At 39.3% G+C, this 25920-nt stretch overlaps 1 protein-coding gene and 1 pseudogene across 1 annotated transcript in view; both read left to right on the top strand.

Annotated features, from left to right (window-relative positions):
• The window catches only part of LOC114617084 (EGF-like and EMI domain-containing protein 1), a 572239-nt gene that overhangs the window by 369948 nt on the left and 176371 nt on the right, over positions 1 to 25920 (top strand). The gene's annotated exons all lie outside the window — the stretch shown is intronic.
• On the top strand, positions 1739 to 3163 carry LOC114617091 (annotated as a pseudogene).

The raw sequence follows: 25920 nt of genomic DNA, 5'->3' as shown, positions 1-25920 counted from the left end.
GGATGGAGTACAAGTCTACATTAACAAAGTAGGATGCGGCCCGCCTGTTCCCATCAGATGAACTCCGTGTGATGTAGTAAAGAGGGTACGAATGGGAACCCTGGGGTGAAGAGTGGGTGGAGCGGCTGAAGACAGATACCGAACTGCATTCTAAATGTGGAGTGAGCAAACGTGATATGATGAGTATTCTGTGTCCTGTGCATCACAGGAAATCACCACATTGAAATAAAACTAGAGCTGCCAGGATCTCGAGGATCCAGTCTACCTGGTGCTCATGATCCATGGTCTATAGTGGACATCCAGGAAGGGAAGGGCAGGAAGGACGGGGAGTGAAAGCCATGTGAAAATCTCAGCACAGACACTACTCTGTATTATAAGAAATTTCTTCTGACTTACTTATTATCTGCAGTGTGTGTGTGTGTGTGTGTGTGTATAATATATATATATATATATATATATGTATGTATATATATATGTACATATATATATACATATATATATAAAAGTAAGAGAATAACCTGCAGGTGTCATTTTTTTCCTCTACTATGAAAGTTCTAGGGATCAGACTCAGGTCATTTGGGCTTGTGGTCAGGTGCCTGATAAGCCCTCTACATTAGTTACACCATGACCAAGGCAAAGTATAAAGAAAGTCATTTAATTGGGCTTACAATTACAGAGAGTTAAAGTCTATGATGGTGAAGCCAAGGAATAACAGCAGGTGACTAGAGCAATATGAGAGCTCACATCTTAGTCCACAAATTAGAGGCAGAGAGTGCACACTGGTAATGCCTGGTGGGAGGCTTTTGAAATCTTAAATCCTCCCCAGTGACATACCTTCTTCAACAAGATCACCCCTACTAATTCTTCTCAAACAATCTCCAGTTGGATACCAAGTATTTAAATGCCCAGTATCCATGGGAACATCTCATTCAAACCACTATACAATCTCAGTTTCCTACCACAAACACTATTTTATAACCAATGAGAAAATACAGCAATATTTTAACAACAACTCATATGTGTACCAGACACTAAAATCCTTTTAGAGAATCTATTTGTTCTATATCCAGGATTTCAGATTGCCAGGTATGAATCTGGCCTGTAAATCTAAGCATTTTCCATTTTGAGAGATCTCCTATGACTTTCTTCCCTTCCTACCCTTTCCCAGCTCAAGTGCTATGGAAATTTCTAGTAGTCAAATTCTTATGTAGTGTCTGATGGAAACACATGGCAAAGTAATGAACTTGCCCTGGAACTGTGGGCTCACTGTATGCTCATGTGCTGATTTATGCTTCTCTTTCAGTCACTGCATTGAACCCCGACATTGGGATTGACTTGGACACATAATGCTACATAGGCAACTTTGAAAATGTTCATTAAAGGTGTTGCAACACATTTGTTCTCGAGTTAGAAAATCTTGGATGCTTTGGGAAGATACCCTCGCGAATCTTGAGAATTGTAAATAACCAACATCTTTCCATGTGAACTACGCTTCCACTGCTGTGTGTGAATTTCCAAATCAAAAAGTTTGTAACAGTTACTTGAGTCACAGTTACTATTTCTCTTCAAACCTTAGAAAAAACTTCCTCTAAAAGGTTACGTTTCTTCTCAGTTTAACATTAAGCAACTGTAAATCCACGCTTATTACATTTGTCAACAATATACTCAATTTTAATTAATGTAAAAGGAATTTCCATTTAAAAATCTGTATGTAGGAGACTGACGGGAGGGCCGGGCGGCGAGCAAGATGGCACAGACTCAGGGCACCAAGAGGAAAGTCTGTTACTACTACGAGGGGGACATTGGAAACTACTATTATGGACAAGGGCACCCGATGAAGCCGCACCGGATCCGCATGACCCACAACCAGCTGCTCAACTACGGTCTCTACCGGAAAATGGAAATCTATCGTCCTCACAAAGCCAATGCTGAGATGACCGAGTACCACAGTGATGACTACATTAAATTCTTGCGTTCTATTTGCCCAGATAATATGTCTGAGTACAGCAAGCAGATGCAGAGATTCAACGTTGGTGAGGACTGTCCAGTATTTGATGGCCTGTTTGAGTTCTGTCAGTTGTCCACGGGTGGCTCTGTCGCAAGTGCTGTGAAACTCAATAAGCAGCAGACGGACATCACTGTGAACTGGGCTGCGAGCCTGCACCATGCAAAGAAGTCTGAAGCATCCGGCTTCTGTTACATCAATGATATCGTCTTGGCCATCCTGGAACTGCTAAAGCATCACCAGAGAGTGCTGTATATTGACATTGATATTCACCATGGCGATGGCTTGGAAGAGGCCTTCTATACTACAGACCGGGTCATGACTGTGTCCTTTCATAAATACGGAGAGTACTTCCCGGGAACTGGGGACCTACGGGATATTGGGGCTGGCAAAGGCAAGTACTACGCTGTTAACTACCCACTGCGAGACGGCATTGATGATGAGTCCTATGAAGCCATCTTCAAGCCAGTCATGTCCAAAGTAATGGAGATGTTCCAGCCTAGTGCAGTGGTCTTACAATGCGGCTCCGATTCCCTGTCTGGGGACCGGTTAGGTTGCTTCAGTCTGACCATCAGAGGGCATGCCAAGTGTGTGGAGTTCGTGAAGAGTTTCAACTTGCCTATGCTAATGCTGGGAGGAGGTGGCTACACCGTCCGGAATGTTGCTCGGTGCTGGACCTACGAGACAGCTGTGGCCCTGGACACAGAGATCCCTAATGAGCTCCCATACAATGACTACTTTGAATACTTTGGACCAGATTTCAAGCTTCACATCAGCCCTTCCAATATGACTAACCAGAACACTAATGAATACCTGGAAAAGATCAAGCAGCGGCTCTTTGAGAACTTGAGAATGCTGCCCCATGCCCCTGGGGTCCAGATGCAGGCCATACCTGAGGATGCTATCCCAGAAGAGAGCAGTGATGAGGATGAGGAAGACCCTGACAAACGCATCTCCATCTGCTCCTCTGACAAACGCATTGCCTGTGAGGAAGAATTCTCTGATTCAGATGAGGAGGGAGAAGGTGGTCGCAAGAACTCTTCTAACTTCAAAAAAGCCAAAAGAGTCAAAACAGAGGATGAGAAAGAGAAAGATCCTGAAGAGAAAAAAGAAGTCACAGAAGAGGAGAAAACCAAGGAGGAGAAGCCAGAAGCCTAAGGGGTCAAAGAAGAGGTCAAGATGGCCTGAGCAAGATCTGCAGCCCCATCTTCTCCCGAAGTTCCTCACTATCCCTCAATTTCTCAGATTTTATATTTTCTATTCCTCTGTGTATTTATATAAAATATATTAAATATACCGTCCCTAGGAACTAGATAGGAACCAGGGACCAGAGCACAGGGCAGCGGTGCTGGGAAGACCTCTTTCCAGAGCTCCTTTGTCCATCCTGCCCCCCCCACCCCCCCATCTCAGCTTTGAACCACATAGGGTCTGAGTGGAAAGAAAACAACCAGAAGACAAAAGTCCTGAACTGCCAAGTGCCTGCTTAGGAGCTCTGTTAAGATGCTCCTTTTAAGCTTTTTAGAAGAGGTAACTGGGTCTTCTGGAACCCCTTTTCAGGCTTGGGTAATATCAGCCATTTTTAGATTGGTTCTGTTTATACCTTCCCACCCGTCTTGGGCAAACAAGAAAACTTAGACATTGCCCTGTCTTCCCCAATTATGTAGGTGGAGGTTGTTAGCCTAGCTTCCTTTTTGAGATATTTTCATTTTGTGACTCTTTGTAATAAAACATCACATTTCTATATATAAAAAAAATCTGTATGTAGTGTACCAACCATTTTTCCCATTGTATAGAGTCCCTGATTTTTTTGAGATGGAAAACAAAAGAGAATTGACTCACACATTAGATAACTCATGAACTGGTGGTTTCACAGAAAGAGAGTACAATGCAAAAGGCAAAGTCGATACCAAATTTTTCTGTGACTAGTTTAGAGAAATACAAGCTATGAGTAGAATCATAGTGTACATATTTCTGAAGGATCATGTGCTCTATTTTTATAGAAGTTCAGCTTTTTAAAAAAAATTTCTTCATATTATATACTTTCCTGGGTTAAAACTTTAAAAAGAAGCAAAAGTTGGAATCCTCTTCTGAAAGCTTACATAAATGTGACATTGATTCATTGATATACAGTCCATTAGTCTAGAATTTCAGGTCTTCATCTATCATTTCAATTATCTCCTGATATCTCCAGGACTTTTGATAAATGGGAGACAGTTTATATTTGGTATATTAATGACCTTGGTAAAATTGGAAAATGTAACCTTTCACTATATATCTATATCTTTTCAAAGCCACCTCCATAAATGCATAGGGATGTGAGAGCTATATAATTCCATGGCATAGATTTTGCTTAAAAGTAAATTTGATACCTATAACTACACTAGGCAAAATAACTCAGTTGGCAAAGTGTCTTGCAAGTGTGAGAACCTGAGTCTGATCCTTACATACAATGTTGAAAAAATGCTGGCTATGTTGTTGCTATTTGTAATCCCAGCCCTAAGGTAGAGACAGATAGATAACTATGGCCAATTGACTAGTTAATATGGCCTACTAGGTAAGCTCCAGGCTAATGAGAGACATAGTCAAATAATAAGATGTATCTGAATAATGATCTATGGAGTGGTCTTCTAGCATCTGTATAAATATAAGTATATCCACATGGTTCATGGATTTCTGTAACAACACTTATGTGGACACACACACATATACACACAAACACACACTGTCTTAGGGTTTTATTGCTGTTCAGACACCAAAACAACTCTTATAAAGGTGAAGAGTTAATTTGGACTGGCTTACAGTTTCAGAGGTTCAGTCCTCTAGCATTATGATAGGTAGCATAGCAACATGTAGGATAACTTGATACTGGAGGAGCTGAGATTTCTATATCTTTATCTAAAGGCAGCAAGGAAGAGACTGTCTTCTGCAGGTAGCCAGGAGATTGTGTCACACTGGCCAGACTTCAGCATGTATATGAGATCTCAAAGTACTGCCTCTACAGTGACACACTTCTTCAAAAAGGTCCACTTTTTCTCCAACAAGGCAGTACCTCCTAATAGTGCCAGTTCCCATGGATAAGCATATTCAAACCAATACACACACACACACACACACACAGACACGCATACACACACACACACATACACACACACAGGCACGCATACACACACACACTCACACAAAACAAACAACAAACAAATAAACAAAAAAAACAAAACCAAAACATACCTATAGCAGAAGAATAGAAGGGAAATATTTATAATAAATATGTACTTTTTTTTCTCTTTAGCGTCCATTCCTTAAAATATTCATTTCAAAACTGATTATAGGCTAAAGTTTTTCTGGTTTGTTTGTGGATATTTTTATTTTCACATTGAATTATAAATATTTTCAAAATCTTTACTTTTAATGGTTCTCCCTAAATATGTAGTTACTAAAAGACAATATTTTACTGTAGTTGTTTCTTCTTTTACAGATATGCTGATGTATGACAAAGGCACACTAGTGTAGCAGACACCCTTGCTGCCTTGGATGTGCTCAGAAACACCACAGGTGTAGCTTTCTTTACTGGTTCTATAAACTTTTGTTTGATCCAAGTTATTCAAATTGAAGTATTTATCTAGAGCACTGCCTGGGCTCAGCTGTGCATCTCTTGTCCCTCAGAGGGCTGAGAGAGTCAAACTCTCATCATCCTTGTGAAATTCAAAGAACTTAGAAGCTTCCGTGTCTAATCCTTTTCTACAGGATTCTAGGTTCTAATTCTTCATAATAATTGAATCCCATTCTTCACTGGGAATGTGTTTATGCCCCTTCAGTTGTCTTATATCAAAGATGAGGATTCATGTGAACTTTGGTCTTTTGCATTGATTTTCTTATGAGCTTGGTGGTATAACATATCTTTGATCAAAACAAGTTTTGTCAAAGTACTATACATGTATTCTTGTTAAAGGTACCTTGATATTCTAATACAGTCAAGAGAGGCAGATTGAATATTTTAAGTGACTACAATTCAACCAGAATTATACAGAAATAGGAAAAGTTACTGATGTCTTCCTTTGAAGGCAATATTTAACTTTGTATTGCAGATAAAGTTAGGTAATTGTAAGTCTGAATTAGTGGATTTCCAGTCACCTAGTTCACTGCCTTTGTTGCTTTGTTGAGAGTAAGCAAAGGCTATTCAGATAACTTTATCAAACTGCAGACAAGGACAGTTGGGCTTGATGTGAGGACAAAGCCTGGAGGTTAGCTCTGCTTCTCAGTATCTCTGAGTTACGGTGTGCTCTGCTCTGACAGTAACTCTTTTTGAACAAGAGCATACATAACAGACCTGTGATATACTGGCAAAGGTCAAATCTTCACTTCCCTGCAGCTCCATGTGGTTCTGTTTTGAATGACAAAATATATACACATCTTAATCTGGGCATCTTCCAGCACTTAACACAACATATAGAGGCACAAAATTTTAGAAACCTTTGAGAACTGAATGAGTGCATGAAACAATGAATGGACGAGCTAATAAATGAATTCAGTGTTTGATTAGGGATCTCCCAGAACAGTAAAAATCTCATGGCTGATGCTCAGGACCCATTTGGAAAGTCAAAGACTCAGTACCTGTGAGTCACAGAAGATACAAACGACAAAATCAAAGCCATGCCATTTTTACCAGTGGATAGATTTTCATCACTATGAGTGGCACAACAGTTACTGGCTGCTTTGTGTTGGCATGATTCAGCTCAGCACTAGCTGATTAAGACAGCATGCTTTTCAATTTCAAGTCTTGGTTGGACTATTTTCTATTGAAACCACCAGCTGAAATATATATGCCTAGGCCTAATTTTCAAGAGAGAAAAGCTGAGGTCAGCTTCCAGGAATAAATTGTCTATACTGGAGAGCAAAGGCCCCAAGGAGGGAAGGCAGCTAGAAAACACTAAAGGTTTTCCAGGTCTGTTAGGCAAACAATCAGAGTAAAATCTGTTGTTAACCGGGCATCTTGTCTCAGTGTTATAAATGCACTGTTGGGGCACAGGGAGATCATGGGTAGTTGATAAATGTCTCCTCTTCTGCTCTGCTGACCTAAAGCACCATAGTTCTGATAGCATGAGGAACTAACACCTCAGTGCATCTTTGATGCTGTGTACTTAACATACTGCCTTAGTTAGAGTTTTACTGCTGTGAACAGACACCATGACTGTTGTAGTAATTACTTAAAACTGGCCTCTGTTTCATCCAACTATCTAAGCTGCTGCAGCTCTGCATAGCCCAGCAGCCATGTTTCTTGGCCTGAGGCCACATGCGCGCTGCAGCTAGAACCGCCTGCCAGAAACACCAGCCCTGCCACCCACTAGATGCCAGCATGAGAGATAGCTCTGCCAATCTTCCATGCTGTCTCCAAAAGGCAGGACATTGCCCAGACCATTCCACCATCCATGAGAGCCCAATAAGAGAATGAGACTCTAATTCTTATAGATTAATCAAAGGCTTTATATGTTTGATAATGATTAATAACAAGATGCCCATACAAAGAGAATTGTATCCCAATTAGCTAACCTAATTATAAGTTTTTAAGTTGATCCACACGAGTGCTCTCCATACCTGTGTGGTTCTCTATCCTCCTACATCTCTGCCCTCTCTAGCTCCTCCTCTTCCTTTTTTCTCTTCCTCTCCCAACTCTTCCTCTTTCTCTCCTTACATCTCCCACCTTAGCTCCTCTTACACATGACCAAGGCAACTCTTATAAGGACAATAATTGATGCTGGCTTACAGATTCAGAGATTCAGTCCATCATCATCAAGGTAGGAACATGGCAGCATCCAGGCAGGCATGATACAAGAGAAGCTGAGTGTTCTATATCTTCATGTGAAGGTTGCTATCGGAATATTGACTTCCAGGCAGATAAGATAAGGCTCTTAAAGCTCACACCCACAGTGACACATCCACGCCAATAAGAACATACCTATTCCAACAGGAACAAACCTTCTAATAGTTTGACTCCCTGGGCCTAGCACAAACCATCACACATATCTAAAATAAAAAGATAGCTTCTCCTGCATCCATAGTCAGAAAAAGTGTATAGAATTGGAAAGGAGCAAAGGAAATGACAAGACTACTGCTCTTTCCTTGGACTGAGGTACAGCCTGCAGGCAGCCCTCAGAGGATGGTCTGGTTTCACGAGTTACCTCTGATTATTTTCTATCCAGTGGGTGATTATAAGATTGAAGCATGGGAGAGAAGTTGCAGAAAACTGATAGTCATTCAAATGATTCTGTTTTTTCACAGATACTTTTCTCAGAGAAATACATTTGGTTCCCATAATATATATATATATTGACCTAATTTTGTTTGTTGACAATAGTAGTGTATTTTTATTAGAAAATTAATTACATTATTCTGGCTTGTCTCTGTGTGCTATTGGTTTTTCTTTGTTAATAAGCTGAATTAAAGCTTTAACACTCTTTCATTCTGTATTGGCAGGAAATTTCCTTGATTTTGAAAGTTACATTTGTATCCCTATTGTATATTTGTTCTATGCTAAACACTCAGTAGCCTGGCTTTGTGATTCTTTGGTTATGTGTTATATAATCAGTTACCAACTTTTTGACTATAACTACTGTCACTAAGCCAGTTTACAACCTGATCATTTTGTAGTTGGGCTGACATAGTAACCCTGTACCCTCCAAGCACATCTTCCCTATTGATGTTATATTCTAGACAAAACAGGCAAATCTCTCTACACAAATCAACCCAGATCATCAGAATAGTCTCAGCTCATAAAACTCTATCTTCCTGTTAGCTGACACACTAAGTACCTGACAAAAGTAAGCTAAGTAAGCTGACAAAATAAGTACTCTCATGCTCCTTAGCTATTCAGTGTATCATCCTTGCCATGTAGTGATTTCTTAGGTGATATTGTTTTAAAAAGCTACCATAAACAATCACACATACTGACTGTGCTACTAGGCTGTCTTGGAACTAGATTCATCCAATAAATTAATCCATTACTTTCCAGTTTAGCATCAGACAAGTTCTTAAGACAAGGACAAAAAGCAGCCATGTGTAGTCTCTGTTTAGTTAATGGTTGCTGTTAACTAAATAAAGGGATTTCTTCCAGGTTCTTTCATATGAAGCCACCGGCAGGACTAATGTATTAGTCACTTTTCTGTGACTGTGATAAAACACCATGACAAAGGAAGTCATGGAACTGGAGCAGCTACTAAGAGTTCATATTATGATCCACAAACAGGAAGTCTGTTAAGAATGAGTTGGTAAATCCTGAATGGACCTGTTAGCCAGTGTTCCCAAAATAAGAATTTTGATTGTTGGACCTTGGTATTTTGATAGTTGGTCCTTAGAGTTTTAGTCGGGCATAAGGAAGTGGTCAAATAAGGGGATGGACCCTGGTGGCTAGCTTTAGGAATGTAATTTAATGATTTAGCAAGGGAGAGAGAAGAGGAGACGGCAGGACCTGCTGGCACTGTGTTTGCAGTGCTTGAACCTGTTAGAGAGTTTTTCAATGATCATTTTGTGCTAGATTTTCTCTAACAGATGATACATTCTATAATGAGATGACTATTATTTAACTCCTCGTGACTCTCCTGAGATTTGTGGGCTATTGTCTAGAATATAAATATCTGCTAATTTAAGAATTTAAAGAAAGAAAAATGAAAGTTTTTTTAAAGGAAATAAGGAAGGTGACACACTTTATTTGGAAAATTGGGTGAAGGGAGTATTAAACAAGAAATAAAACATGAAAAGCATTAGTTAAGAATCATTATAAAGCTATTAAATTAAAGGAAAATCATGTCTCATGTTTTGAACACTAAATATTTAAAAATATTTTATTTTTAATGTTTATCCTTAGAAAATTCTATTCTATTTAAATAACTTAATACTCTCCAGCAATTGAAAACATTTTAATTATAACATAAAATGACTTTAATATTGATTTTTCAGCTATGTACAGGAATGATTCTTGCAGCCTAAGATACTTGGTAAGCAGGGACAAGAAAGTCAGGTCAGTGTGAAGCCAGAAGTCAATCCCTCCCTAGATGATATGTTTGAAAACCCCAACCCTATATTGACAGATTAGGACAATATCTCAGGTTGCAACGTGTGTGCTATGCAAGCATAAGAACCCATGATTAGGCATGCAGCATCCCTGAGAAAGCCATGCATAGTGACCTACACCTGTAATCTCTGTTCCAGGAAGGCAGAGGTGAGAGATGGAGCCCCTGAGCTTGCTGGCTAGCCACCTCAGTGAACTTAGTAATGTTCAGAATAGGAATCGTGCAGGTACATATGTGTGTACTGCATGCATTCTCCAACTATTCATACAAAATAATGTATATTATTATGCCATCCTCTTTCCTACTCTCACATCATTTTAAAGATGGGACTTGCTACAGATCAGTTGTCCTCTATAGCAGCTGAGCTGTGGTGTGAGCAGACACAGCACCATATTGCAGCAAATGCCTTCTTAGTTCAGCACTAAAGACTTGAAGGTCTAAGTGACTATTTGCCTTTCAGGGCTTATACTGGGAGGGTATGGTCATAATTCCAAATACTGACACGAGGCTGTGATAGCCATTGCTGAGAAGAATCTTCAAGACAAATTTGTGTCTGTGGACTTGTACCACAAGTGCAACTGTGATGATGTCAGACACATCAGTTGTAGCATTTCACTACAGTCTTTGGGCTGCTCTGACATGTTTTAAAGTCCTGGTTTCCTTTAGATATTTTAAATAGGAAATAATTTTAATTTTAATTAATTTTGAGGAATATATTTTTTTCTGATTTCTAAATTTAGCCATGTGTTTTTACCTTAATTTTTCAATCACTATCTAATGTACATGTGTGTGCATGCCTGTGTGTGTGTGTGTGTGTGTATGTGTGTGTGCACATGCATGCATGTGTGTAAAATCATTACGGAAGTATTCCAGACATTTTCTTTAAAACAGTAAAGAATAAGGAATCAAATTAGTGGTCTTTGCAGAGGAAGGAGATATGGATTTGATCTGCCTTTAGTAAGCTCTTCCAAACTAACAAGACTGTGTGCTTCAATATGTGTGTGTGTCAGGGGGGACAGTGCTGTGTATAAGAATGTGTGTGCTAGTCTCACAAGCATGGATGACTATGACACTGTGCTAACTTATAGAAAGTTTATGGACATCTATCTGAGAAAACAGTCATGCATATTTCACAAAAGGTTCTCACCAGGAAATGCTTCCTGCCCACCAGGCACTGGCCAGTCCAGAAGAGGATGTCCATCAGGGACTTAGATACAATCATTTTTCAGAAAAGGATTCCTGGAGGACAATAGTAGCTAGGTGACCTCTTTGAGTGAAAGGAATTTGGAAGGCCCACTAGATTGCCTTGTAATAGCTCTCCTGTCATTCCTATCCCAAGTAAAGACATGGGCTTTTCTCTGAAGTGCCTGATCCATAGAACACACTACCAATGAGTCTACTGCTCCTACCCTTAGAATTCATTAATCTAGAAAGATTGAGCTCATATCTTAGGAGGAAATATTGAGAAATACCACCAAACTTGGACAGATTTTGTCACAAGCTCTTGTCTTTGAGTCCACTCACTTCCTCTGAAAGTCATTTACTGCCACACAAAATTGCCTCCTCCCCCCTCTTTTGTCTCCCTGTGAAAAAGGGTGTAGACATTCATAGATGATCACCATTCTGTGGTGTCTCTCTATATGACATTTATGTCCCATGTGTTGCATATTAATGTGTATGGAGATGCACATATGGGTAAAGGTGAGACATAACCTTGAGAGTTTCTACTCAAGTGCTGCCAACCTAGTTTTAAAATTATTTTTGAGCTTCCGGTCTGCGCCCGAGCACTGAACAGATTCTGGGTAGCAGCTGAGCACCCAATGTCATAAAACCCAGAGGAAGCAGGGCTCCCAGGAGCTCTAACCCAGGCAGTATCTTAGGTAAGGAGATAGCAACACTTACCCCAAACAGGGAGTAACTGGGACCCACTGGGACCCAGGAATTAGCTCCTGGCCTGGAGCACTGGTTCCTTCCAGTCTGCATCCAAGCACTGAGCAGATCTTGGGCCTAAGCTCTAACCCCAACAGCAACACCCACCCCACACAGTTCTGACACAACCAAGATAATAGGAAAGACAGGCTCCAGTCAGAGACAACACAGGTAGCACTAAGGAGATCCAGATGGCGAAAGGCAAGTGCAAGGACATAAGCATCAGCAACCCAGGGTACTTGGAATCATCAGAACCTAGTTCTCCCACACTAGAAAGTCCTGAATTCTACATATCACCAGGAAATTGAGATTCAGATTTAAAATCACTTCTAATGATGATGATAGAGGACTTTAAGAAGAACATAAATAACACTCTCAAAGAAATTGAGAACACAGGTAAACAGGTAGAAGAACTTAAAGAGGAAACACAAAAATTCCTTAAAGAATTACAAGAGAATACGACCAAACAGATGAAGGAATCAAACAAAGCCATTCAGGACATAAAAATGGAAGTAGAAACAATAAAGAAATTACAAAGGGAGACTAACCTGAAGATAGAAAACCTAGGAAAGAAATCAGTAGTCACAGATGCAAGCATCACCAACAGAATATAAGATAGAAGAGAGAATTTCAGGGGCAGAAGATACCATAGAAAATATTGATACAACTGTCAAAGAAAACACAAAATGCAAAAAGTTCTTAACACAAAACATCCAGGAAATCCAGGACACAATGAGAAGACCAAACTAAGGATAATAGGTATAGAAGAGAATGAAGATTCCCAACTTAAAGGGCCAATAAATATCTTCAACAAAACTACAGTAGAAAACTTCCCTAACCTAAAGATGCCCGTAAACAAACTAGAAGCCTACAGAACACCAAATAAACTAGACTAGAAAAGAAATACCTCCTGTCACATAATAATCAAAACTCCAAATGCACAAAACAAAGAAAGAATAATAAATGCAGTAAGGGAAAAAGGCCAAGTAGCATATAAATGCAGACCTATCAGAATTACACCTGACTTTTCACCAGATACTATGAAAGTGAGAAGATCCTGGACAGATGTCATACAGACCCTAAGAGAACACAAATGCCAGTCCAGGCTACTAAACCCAGCAAAACTCTCAATTACCATAGATGGAGAAACCAAGATATTTCACAACAAAACCAAATTTACACGATATCTTTCCACAAACCCAGCACTACAAAGGATAATAGAGAGAAAGCTCCAATACAAGGAGGGAAATTATACCCTAGAAAGAGCAAGAAAGTAATCCTCTTCCAACAAATCCAAAAGAAGATAGCCACACAAACAATGCCACCGCTAATAACAAAAAATAACAGGAAGCAACAATCTCCTTTCCTTAATATCTTTTATCAATGGACTCAATTTCCCAATAAAAAGACATAGGCAAATGGACTGGATATGTAAGTAGGACTCAGCATTTTTCTGCATACAGGAAACCCACCTCAGTGACAAAGACAGACACTACCTTTGAGTACAAGGCTGGAAAACAATTTTTCAAGAAAATGGTCCTAAGAAACAAGCTGGAGTAGCCATTCTAATATTGAATAAAATTGACTTTCAACTTAAAGCTATCAAAAATTATAAGGGAGAATATTTCATATTTGTCAAAGGAAAAGTCAACCAACATGAACTTTCAATTTTGAACATCTATGCACCAAATGCAAGAGCACCCATTTTCATAAAAGAAATCTTACTAAACCTCAAAGCACACATTGGACCTCACACAATAATAGTGAGAGACCTCAACACCCCACTCTCAGCAATGGACAGATCATGAAAACAGAAATTAAACAGAGATACAGTGAAACTAACAGAAGTTATGAACCAAATGGATTTAAGAGATATCTACAGAACATTTCACCCTAAAGCAAAAGAATATACCTTTTTCTCAGCATCTCATGATAGATTCTCCAAAATAGACCATATAATTGGTCACAAAACAGGCCTCAACAGATACAAAAAAATTTAAATAATCTCATGCATCTTATCAGATCACCAAAGACTAAGGCTGGGCTTCAATAACAACAAAAAAAATGGAAAGCCCACATACTCATATAAACTGAACAACACGTTACTCAGTGATAATGTGATCAGGGAAGAAATAAGGAAAGAAATTAAAGACTTTTTAGAATTTAATGAAAATGAAGACACATCATACCAAAACTTATGGAACACAATGAAAGCAGTGCTAAGAGGAAAACACATAGCACTAAGTGCTTACAAAAAGAAACTGCAGAAAGCATACACTGGTAGCTTGAAAAAACACCTGAAAGCTCTAGAACAAAAAAAAGCAAATACACCCAAGAGTAGTAGAAGGTAAGAAATAATCAAACTCAGGGATGAAATCAACCAAGTAGAAACAAAAAGAACTATACAAAGAATCAATAAAACCAAGAATTGGTTCTTTGAGAAAATCAGCAAGATACATAAACCCTTAGCCAGACTAATCAGAGGGAAGAGAGACAATATCCAAATTAATAAAATCAGAACTGAAAAGGGTGACATAACAACAGAAACCAAGGAAATTAAAAAAATCATCAGTCCCTACTACAAAAGCCTATACTCAACAAAATTGGAAAATCTGGATGAAATGGGCAATTTTCTAGACAAATACCAGTTACCAATGTTAAATCAGGAGCAGGTAAACCATCTAAATTTCAAACAGGAACCTAAATTTTAGGCTAGAACAAGGAAGTAAGCTTCATACATGAAAATGAACTTGGGCTATAATAGGGAAGTAAGCTCAGATACTTTGGTCATCCTGATAAGTCTTTAGAAACAGTGATCATGGGAGTGTTCATGTAATAGGGTTTAATGCCTTGCTTTTTCTCTGATTATTTGTATTTATTGTATTGCTTGTTCCTCGACTATTTGCATCTATTGTACTGCTAGATCCTCAACCTAGAACTGACCTTAATACATGCATGTAATCAAAATGGTATAAAAGCATAAAGGAAGAGGGAGTATAGGATAGGGGGTTCTAGGGAGGGGAAATGGGGAAAGGGGATGACATCTGTATTGTAAATAAATAAAATATACAATAAAAAATTATTCTTTGTGTCTCTCACAGACTTGGAACTCAACACGTAGGATAGGCTGGCTAGATAGAAAACTTCCTTATACAATCTAATGGAACAGTGAAAATAGCCAAACTCAGATGGGGAGATGGGGTGCAATATAATGGTGTAACTTGAAAAAAAGGCATTAGGTGGGATATGAGGTGATAAAGCCTCTTTGTGGTGGTTATAAAGTGATAGAGACATGAGGTCTGGTGTGAGAAGATAAAGGCATTGGGCGGGGTCTGAGATGAGAGGGGCACTGTGACTTTTTACCCTGCTTACCAATCCCTCTTTGGGATGCTTTACCTCTAGACAGTTTAGAATTTCCTGAACTCCATTTTCAGAGAGGACTCAGACAGTTCCATCATTGTCATTTGTCAAGACATCTGGTCGATATTGTTTCCACTGCACATTTTCATGTTCACAATTGTACTAGTATATCTTCTGCTTCTATTAGTACAATACTCACATGGGATAAACTTGCTGCCCCTAAACAGTTCCCAATCCTTCCTGTGAGTCTCGTAAAACATGTTTTCTACACTTTTCTGAGTCTTCATCATTTTTTCAATGTAAACATTGAATATCTTCTGTGTGCAGATGCTGTCTTTGCATATGTATTCTACATAGTCTGACACATGCAAAGTAGATAGACTAATAACTATTTTAAGCAGGAAATAATAAGTCTCTTAAGAGATGTAACATGTAAAGGAGTTGTGCAAGTCATTGCGAGACAACACCCTGTTCCTAATGGAAGAGACTTGTACTCAAATACTGACTCACTTTCATATTTTCAAGTGGGTTGTCAGAAAAAAAACACCCCTTTTCTTGCTTGATTGGTTCCCCCTCTTTCCTTTCTCTTCTTGCTTTTTGTGAATTCTCTGCATGACTTCCTTTTATACTCTGAAATCCCAGTTAAGGGACATTCTCACTGATTATAATGACATATGTCTGTTTTCACAGCTGTAATCTCAGAGTCTTAATAATACCATGTTTTAAACATTATTCTGAAATGCTGGAAGGTTTCTAGGTGCCCATAAAGTAAACATCCAGCTCATATAAAAAATCAGTGAACAATTATAAGACTTTCAGTAATTTGTAACTGATCATAGACATGCCATTGAAAATCTCAAGCTCTTGAGTTGAAAAAATTATCCCCCAGGGAAAACTAATTCATTAGACATATGTATGTACATTAGAACCAGATGAGGTGGTACATTAGAGGAAAAGACAATGACCAGGCTTACGAGGCTGCAGACCAAGGGTTTGAGTATCTACTGTTTTCTGAGGTCTTGAGAGGAATCATATCTACAGTGGAGCAGCTTTGGGGAGTTAGCATTTGTGTTCATGGGCCCCTCTGACATGGAGATGGGGAGGACTTGACATTCCCCCATTTTCACTATAGACAGAGTTCCCAGCAGCTCAGCTCAAGTTGCTACCCAGACTGGTGATCCCATGCTGTTGGTGAGAGAAAATAATGCTTATGAGTGTTCTGCTTTCAACAAAGAAGTCATTAGCCAGGGAGTTTGTATCATAATGTCCTATATGTTTTTATTCAACCACTGTAAACCATCTCTAAAGAGTCAAGGTTGCTAGTAGAGAAGAAATCTATGGGCTGGATGACTCGACACTGAAAATAGTTCATACCTCTCTGGGTTTTAATCTTTCTAACAGTCTCCTTCTGGACTGTGTGGAATTACAGGGCACATCTTAATAGAGCTTCCTTGGTACTGATATGATTTATTTTCTTCAGTGAAGGATTAACTGAAATCATCTGTTAGAAAGTTTAGTGCTATAATGAGTGGGTATAGAATTTTCTTGGACCACTGATTCTCAACCACCCTAATGCTGCCACTCTTTCATATAGTTTCTCATGTTGTGGTGACCTCCTAACCATAAAATTATGTGGTTGTTACTTCATAAGAGAAGTAACACAATCTTGGTACCTTTATGAATTGTAATGTAAATACCTGATATGCAGGATATTGATATGCAAACCCCCAGAGGTCATGGCCTTCAGGTTGAGAAGTGATGTTTTGAATAGACTAAAAACACTCCCAAGACTGCAATTGTGAACTATGTCCCCTCCTAGGCATCTATTTTCAAAGGTAAGCTAATAGAAATTTAATCTCTTTATTTTATGCTATCTATAGTCTATCAGACTGAAAATCCACTTTCATTGTATTTGTTTTGTTACAAGGGGATTTTGGCACCTGAATGGTAATGATATTTTCTGGGGGTTAGGCTTCAGGGAAGTAATATTAACATAAAAGTAATGAAGTATTAAGAAATAAATTGAACTCATAACAACTCCTATTTTCTTATGTCCTTCAGGACAACCGCAGACTCTTAATCTATGTGTCATTTCACACTTTGTAGGACTCTGAGTGGGGGCCATCAGTTTGCTTTCAAAGTAAAATAAGAGGGAAAACTGTGATTAAAACCTTCACAGAACAGTACTATGAACTTCTCCACTCTAATGAATCTTTGTTTCCACTAACAGTCATGTATTTTCTCTCACAGGCATTGCAATTGTAATGGTAGTCTGATATTTAAGATTAAAAATGAATACTAAACTCTGACCAAGAACAACATTGTCAGAGGAGGGTATATTTGGTTTACAGATTATATAGTCCCTCATGAAGGGAAATGAGGGCAGTGGCTCAAGGCAGGAATCTGGGGCAGAAACTGAGTGAAGCAGAGACCATCGGTAGAGAAGTGTTGCTTGCTGCCTTCTTTTTCACAACTTGCTCTGTTTACCTTTTATATGAGTCAACATCACTTTGAAAGTGCTGGTACCACCCACAGTGGGCTGTGCCTTCCCATATCACCCATTAATCAATAAAATACCCTTACAGGCCAATCTGACCAAGCTGTTTTTACAGTTGAGGTTCATTCTTCTCAGATGACACTAGATTATGTCAAATTGACACAGCAACAACAAAAACAGTAACAACAACAGCAACAAAAGCAATAGCAGCAACAATAGCAACAACAGCAACAGCAACAACAGCAACAACTAGCCAGAGCAAAAACTGATATAGAACAACAAGTTTCACTTCCCTTTTTATACCCTATATATTCTCATTCTTCTTGGGTCTTGGCTGCAAGGTATTATTCAACAGATTAATCTCAATTATGTTTGGTTATCAACAAATACCTACTGTACAAACCAATGAAAAACCAGATAATGCAATCATAGGGGTTTAGATTCAGTGGGACAACAGAGAAAAACCTAGTGACACTGGACCAAGAGTGAACATAGTAAGAAGTGAACAAATTTTAAGATAATTAGTCCAGAAACAATATAAAGGTGTCAATAGGCATGAAAGAGAGAAAAGACAAAGTGTTTGAGGCCTATGGAGAAGCATCTAAGTCAGGAAACTTTCTTTTCTTCTTGATTATAACTCAAAACAAATTACAAGGAGAAAGAAGACTGGGCTCAAACTGAGGAGTCCTGTGGTAAGATGAAAAACACACTTTCAGAAAATTACACTGGCACATGCCAGCTTGAGGAAAAAATACACAAGAAATATCTCAAGATGTAAAAAGATAAAACAGATATAGGAAAAAGACCTAATAATATAACTCTCTGAAGTAATTGCCACAGGAAGAAACTGTGTTTTCTAGATTTGATTTTTAATTTTAAATGTGTATGTGTTTGTGTATAGGCACTTGAATGCAGATGCTCATAGAAGCCAGAAGATTCTCTGCAATTAGAGTTGCAGGCTATTATGAGTTACCTATCATGTGTTCTAGGAACCAAACTCAAGTCCTTTACAAGAGCAACAAGTGCTGTTAACCACTAGACCATCAGTCCAGCAAAACCACATTTATTTGTATTTGTTTAGTTTATAAGCCATAAGTAATTGTGCATAAGAGAAAACATGTATGAAGTTGAGTTCTTGTTAGCAATGACATGAGCTTAGATGGTAAAATAACATCCCAGAATGTCAAGATCCTGAGAAGGCAGCTTCTTATCAGAGATCATATGAGCCTATAGAGTTCACAGTTACATAGACAGATGCATCATATACTTGGGACTTCAGGAAATGGTTTGATTGTCTGCTGATTGCCTTTGTGGATGAATCCACCTTCCGCAGAAGCAGACATATCACAAGAGCTATAAGCAAGGTAAATGAGGACATGCTTGGGTTTCCCTTCTAAAGGCAGGAGGTAACTTGCTCTTGGTTTGTAGAAAGAAGCCAAACTAAAAATCACAAAGGGGGAAAAGAATGCTCATTTGTGTCTCCATGAGTCAAACCGTGCAGTTACACCTCTGCCCAGCATGTAGGGAAGCCACAGCATCAGTGACTGATGCTGGGGGAGGAGAGAGCAGAAGACAGAAAGGAAGGGCACTCACAGTGAGTATGCAGAGAACAGACCTACCTGCCTGAGACAAGCTGAGTTACAAACGGAAAGCTTGTCTGAATGCTTTAGATGTTCCGTGTGAAAGGCACCCAGGCTGCCCACAAGTCTGTCAAGTTGAGAGTTGTGGGATAATAATCTCAAGCCAACTCCCTCCCTTCACCCAAACAGAACTCTTCACCTACCCTCAGCAATTGCCTAGATTTTAGCTTCCGGGCACTAGACAGAGGATCGTGATCAATAGCAACGATGTGTTTGGAAGCTAAGGCTGCAGGCAACAGGTAAGAGGTACTTCTCCCTTCTCAAGCTGCAGGGGAGCAGGTGTCTTGCCCACTCTCCAGACCTCTGATCTAATGCTGTGTTAGTACGTGTGTGTGTGTGTGTGTGTGTGTGTGTGTGTGTGTGTGTGCACATGTACATTCGCATGTGCACCTGTATCTAAATGCTCACACTAGGACACAGTTTCCCTGTTTATGTCTTCCTTTTCAATAAGCATATCTTCCAGAATACATCATATGCCATATTTCAGATTACCACTCTTTTGAATTATCCTTGTTCTGGACCTAATAAGCTAACTATAGTGGCAATTTTTCCCCTCTTGACAAAGACCTTTACTCTTACTGAAATTATTGTCGATTTGAAAAGTCAAAATAAGATTTAGTTCAAATCTAGTTTAAACAATTTATTTTTCTTCATCTTTCCTAGTTATAGAAAATGCAATATTTGAAGCACCAGTATCTACCATAAATCAAAATTGATGTGTAAGCACAAAAGATGCATTTTCAAAATTACTTCTTCCCCTGGTGCTCCTTAAGGGACAGATGAGACAGTCAACCGAACTTAATTCCTATCCTTGGCACATATTTCACTCTTTCTGTGAAATCCTCCTTTTCCCCAATCCCATCCTTCCAGCTTTACTGTTAATGCTTGTTAACACTAGGCGAAGCACAGCTCCTATCACCCTAACTTTTCTCTAGTTCAACATTGGGACAGTGTCATATTTTTCTCCTCCCATTTTGAAGACTCATTTTTCATCTTCCTATTATCTTTGCATCTGCCCTGTTCTGTGGGTAAGTAAGACAGCAGGTTGTTATGCAGTGTCGAATTTCAAGCATGACAGCCATCATTCATCAGAGAGGCTGTGACAATTTGAAAGAGACCACTGAGATCAGGCTTGACGACTGTTGTTCCCTTACAGAAGGGGATGATCATTGGTCAGTCACCCAAGATTCCAGCTACTCCTTCATAACTCCCCACAGCCCATTTTGCCCTCAGTTAACATAGCCTCCTGGCCTTAGGACAGGCTAGATTATAAAATTAGTAGAAGGTTAACAAAGGGTAATCCCCATATATGCAGCTATGTGGAAGTCATCATCAGTGTTGGGGTGAGACTTGGTATTGTGATTACTTTTCAAGTTAGCCATGTTCCTGTGAGTAATACTCCATTCATGCTCTATAATTAAACCCAAGAAACTTACTGGTTGCCCTGGAAGTTAGATTGTGCTGGGATAATTTTTGTCATGGAGTCTATCCCAGGGAATGCTGGCATATCTTCATGTTTCCCTAGGAAAAATGTGGTGTGACACAAGTCTTTGACAGCTCACTCTAACCTTGTTCTACACAAACAGGGCAGTGATTGATGCAAGAGTGGATGCCTTTGAGAGACAGAGGGCAGTTACCCAGGGACAGCAAGAGTAGAGATGTCTGACTAGACTTCAAGACATAGATGAGGACGTTGAAATAATGTGAGTCCATCAAAAATGATCTTATACTCAAGCCGAGACTCCTTTAACTTAAATTATGATTTTTCTGCTTCCCAGGTCAAAGGTTATAGGCACACGATCTCACGATCTCTTTGAGCTTCATTTTCCCTTTTGGAATGTTTAGATTGTAACAATATTATAGTAAGAACATATGTGTCTTTACACAAATGGAGCTTTGAATACCAGTAAATCATAGAGACAAGATCATGCAGCAACCTTGAGGAGAACTGAAGTTTGATAAGAATGGGGCTGGAGAATGCAACTCTTTTCTTCTGCTATAGCTCAGGCGTGGAAAGTAACATTAGAATTTACCCTGATTTTGTCACAATCAAGGTGATACTTATTTAGGCAAAGTGACCAATTTTATGTATTATTTTAATTGACCCCCCTTTGTTTCTGATTCAGGCACCCCTCATTCCTTCACTCTATAAACAGATCAGGAGACAGAGACTTGTTTGTCCTGTCTTGGAGGCAGCCATATGCTGATTTTGCTCTTGCTTGTATTCTAAATGGAATGCAGTACTGTCTGACGTCTTCTGTGTGAGGGCATGGTCTGCCTCCTCCGGGAATGGGTCTCAGAAAAGACAACAGACTCCAAGCTTACCCAGAGCATCAAGGTAGTTGGATTCTAGTTCCTAGAAAGGCTCCTCAGTTGTGAAGAGGATGCTCCTTCGTCTTCTGTGTGAGGGCATGGTCTGCCTCCTCCGGGAATGGGTCTCAGAAAAGACAGCAGACTCCAAGCTTACCCAGAGCATCAAGGTAGTTGGATTCTAGTTCCTAGAAAGGCTCCTCAGTTGTGAAGAGAATGCTCCTTCCATTCAAGAAGCAGGCGGCAAAGCTGCTGTGTAAGCTTTGTCTCATTTGTCTGTTATGTGTGCATTGTTCTTGGAACAAAATGTGGGGATATTGGCAAGATGTTAGCATGAACCTGAAGGCTTTAGTTTTTAACCTCATGCTTAACCATCAGGCAGATACCAGAAAAGTGAGTAATTGTGTATTATTACAGAAGATTATTGTGTATTTAAATTGCCAAGCTCCTGCATAGCAATTTATGTCAACTCTTAAATTATAATTCTACTTGTCTCTTGCCTGCCCAGCTCTAGGACCTTCTCGTACCCCCTCTGGTCACAGCTTGTCACTGCTACTCACATCACAATCCGGACCTCAGTCACAATATATGGCAATTTCCAAAGGAGTAGGTTGTGGTCATCCCTGAATGTTTTGGTCTGCATAAGTAGTGCTAATATTTAATGACTGAGTCTCACAGACTATTCCACCATAGCAGAATGTCTGACACTGTTACATCTGTTTCTTCCCGTGGACCTCTGTGGTCTTGAGATCTATTCAGCCTAGCCTGGCAGTTTGACCCTGGGTCTGCTTTGTCCATGTAACACAAGTTATTAAAAATATTTAGTTTATGTATGTATTGCGGTAGATATATGATAATTTCTCTTATAAATATGTACCCACAAAGGAACTAGGAAATGCTTCTGATAGCAGAACTTTATTAAAACGTGTATGACAATGAGGTGCTTTCTTCACATTTTTCATAAATCACATGCAATATAATTTGTTTCCAACAGAGGAATATTTGTGGTTTAAACTGAACCACAATAAAATCTGAGCTATGGTTTCCAGATAAGTGACTGTACTTGTATTGTACTGGTTAAACCTAAAGAATTACTACATAGAGATATTAAAGAAGGCATGTAGCACGCTAATGTGTGAAGTGTGCTCTGTGTCCGTAACAATTTGTGCTACTTCTCTGTACTTATATTTCGTTCTCAGAGAAAACAGAGACAAACTGTTCTAATGAGAAATTGTGCAGCTCAATCCAAATTCACCAATGATAACTTTTAGAATTCAATGTAAAAGCAGATTTTCACATTTGTTCCTGATTCCAGTTTGAACACCTAATCACAGAACAGCAGCAAATAATAAGTAAATGAACAAACGCCCAGGGAGAAGGCATTGTGAGCAGTCGGCATAGCAGCAGTAACTTCCTGTCAGTAGCTAAGGTTATTGGAATCTGCTTGATTTTTTTGGTACATTGCTTTGGTTTTTTTTTTTTTATTGTGTGGGGTTTTGATGTGGTTCTAATCCCATGAGCCCCCCTTGTTATCCATCAGTTCATCAAAAATTCAAAAGACAGTGAACCTTCGAGACAGACTCCCGCTCAAGAGAAATCCATGACCCCCTAACAGGAGACTGACTCCTCTGCAAAAGTGCAGCTGACCAATGGACTTCTTATCTTTTGAGCCAGCACACTCTGGCTGGCCTCACAGAGTTTCAGTACACCAGCACCATCCCTGCTTTCACTCCCATGCACAGATTTCTTGTTTCTGGAAATGTGAGTAAGACATCATAGATTTAAAAGCACATATTTCATATAAAAATAGCAGCTCCTCTTCCCTGCGAGCATATGTCTCTTCTATTAATCTGAACGATCAGGGGCTGTTCTGAAAAGATCACTCTAATAAGGTAACAGTACCAAACACTGAGAAAGAAATGACTTTTTCTGTGAAGAATAAGAAGGAGGCAAGAAGTGATAAAGAAAAGAACATCACAAATGGATTATAGATAAAGCACAAGGGATAGATATGCTTCCACCCCTTTTGTATTTTTTGAGAACACCTCTCTGCCTGCAAAGATACAAAATGGCACAAATACAAATACATCCATTTGCCTGCTGGGATTAAATTTCTCTAATTACACAGCCGTACTTGATATGGAGGACCGACACATCACCTCATTTTTTTTTCTTTTGCAATCATTGTTCTATCTGTGCTCTATAATCAGTGTTCATCACGGCTAATTAGAGCCTCTTCGTCTGTTGTTCCTGAGACCTGACATTCCTAGAGTTCAACTGCAAATTCATTTTAAATATCTCTGGGCTCAGAGGGGAACGAAAATGCTAGGGTTGTATTATTCCCCAATGGCTTTTTGAAATTTAAATGCACTGTGATTTTCTTGGTTTTTTTTTTTTTATGGAATTTAAATCATTAGTCACAGGGCAAGAAAGCAAGTCTTATTTAAGATTTGTATCACTGGCCTGCAATTCACAGTCAAGGAAGGAGCCTCAATCCATGGAAGGAGTTATCAGTCCCCAGAACAGATACTCACTGTATTAGAAAACACTCAGTGTTGATTTCTCTTTGGGGAGAAATAGTGTACTATGGATTTTCTTCATTTACAAATTCAGAATAATTTTCTTTCAGCAAATTTTAAAAATGTCTCCATTTTCAGCTCTAAGTTGCATTGATAAGAACACCAGTTAAACCAAGGATGTTTGTCATAAGAGTATAGTCTGTTCCACAGAATAAAAGACCCAAGGTTTCCAACTCATAGACACGTTGTCTCACCACCTCCCGTTACTAAGGTGACCAACAATCTTTTCTTACAGGGTGATTCTTATGTTGTCCTGCATCATTTTCACCCTGGTTCAGAGTTTGTACATCCTTTCTGCTATTTGTGCTGTTACTATAAATTAGATCCCTCCCAAAGAAGAGAGTCTATATTACTGGGCAAGCATTTTAAGACTTGCTCCTAAGCTGCTCCCCATACACTGATGATGTGTACATATGAACACATTACAGTGGAGTCTGAAGGGCTCTGTCAGACAACTAACTTCACAGCTATGGGGAGTTTGTAGAGGGAGTGAAAACTCAGGGAGAAAATACAAAAGGTTGACTAGCTGGGGTGATAGTCATGCTGAAATGTAAAGGCACTAATAAGAGCTAAAATTTATGGGGTGCCATTCTGTTACTATTTTAAACACTTAAGAGGATTATCCCCTTTAAATCTTGAGAAAACATTATAAAGTGCTACATGGTATTCCCACTTTGCAAACAGTGACTAAAGCATATAAGTTAGGTTTTTGAATAAGTACAACTTGAATTTTATTTACTAAAGATGTCTATAATAGCATCTCCCTTTCTTGAAGGTATCAGCATTTTTGTTATTGTTTCATTAAGACTGGAGCCTCATCCCTTTGGTTGAATCTGCATTTTGTGGAGATGCATAAGAAAATAACAGAATGTAGCTGGAAATGATGCTATGGTTTCTACCAAGGTTAGGTCAGGAATGGAGGTCCATACCCACTAGAACATTGTTCTGGGATTCAGATCTTCTGTGTCTCTGAGGTCACTCAATTAGCTAACCCAAGGAAGAGACCATCATGAATAGCTTAGGTTTAAAGAAGAGAGGAAAGAGAAAGGAAGAAACAAAGAGACAAAGTGGGGAGAGAGGGAGGGAGGGAGGGAGGGAGGGAGGGAGGGAGCAGGAGGAGGAAGAGGATGAAAAGGAGGAGGAGGAGGAGGAGGAGGAGAGGAGGAGGAGGAGGAGGAGAAGAAGAAGGAGAAGGAGAAGGATGAGGGGGAGATAGGAAACCCTAACAGCTTTGCCACAGTAGAACTGAACCCAAGAGAAAGAACCAGTACTGCCTGTGCAAGCTTGTTCCTATGTTCTGACCCACAGAAACTGCTAAGTAACAAAGCAATTATAGTCTCAGCCTCCGTATTGCCATATTGCAGGGTGATTCTTTACATAGAGGCACTAACAGAAACCCTGCTAGCAGTGCTGGAGTCAGAATTTGAACTTTGACATTACAGCAGCTTCTTTTGTCTAGGTATATATGCATATTCCTTCACATGGATGGAGAGGGAGAGAGAGAGAGAGAGAGAGAGAGAGAGAGAGAGAGAGAGAG

Source organism: Grammomys surdaster, unplaced genomic scaffold (genome assembly GCF_004785775.1).
Source record: "Grammomys surdaster isolate TR1022 unplaced genomic scaffold, NIH_TR_1.0 62, whole genome shotgun sequence".
Classification (NCBI taxonomy): Eukaryota; Metazoa; Chordata; class Mammalia; order Rodentia; family Muridae; genus Grammomys; species Grammomys surdaster.
The sequence above is the reverse complement of the archived record's forward strand: the minus strand, read 5'-3'. Positions and strand labels throughout refer to the sequence as shown.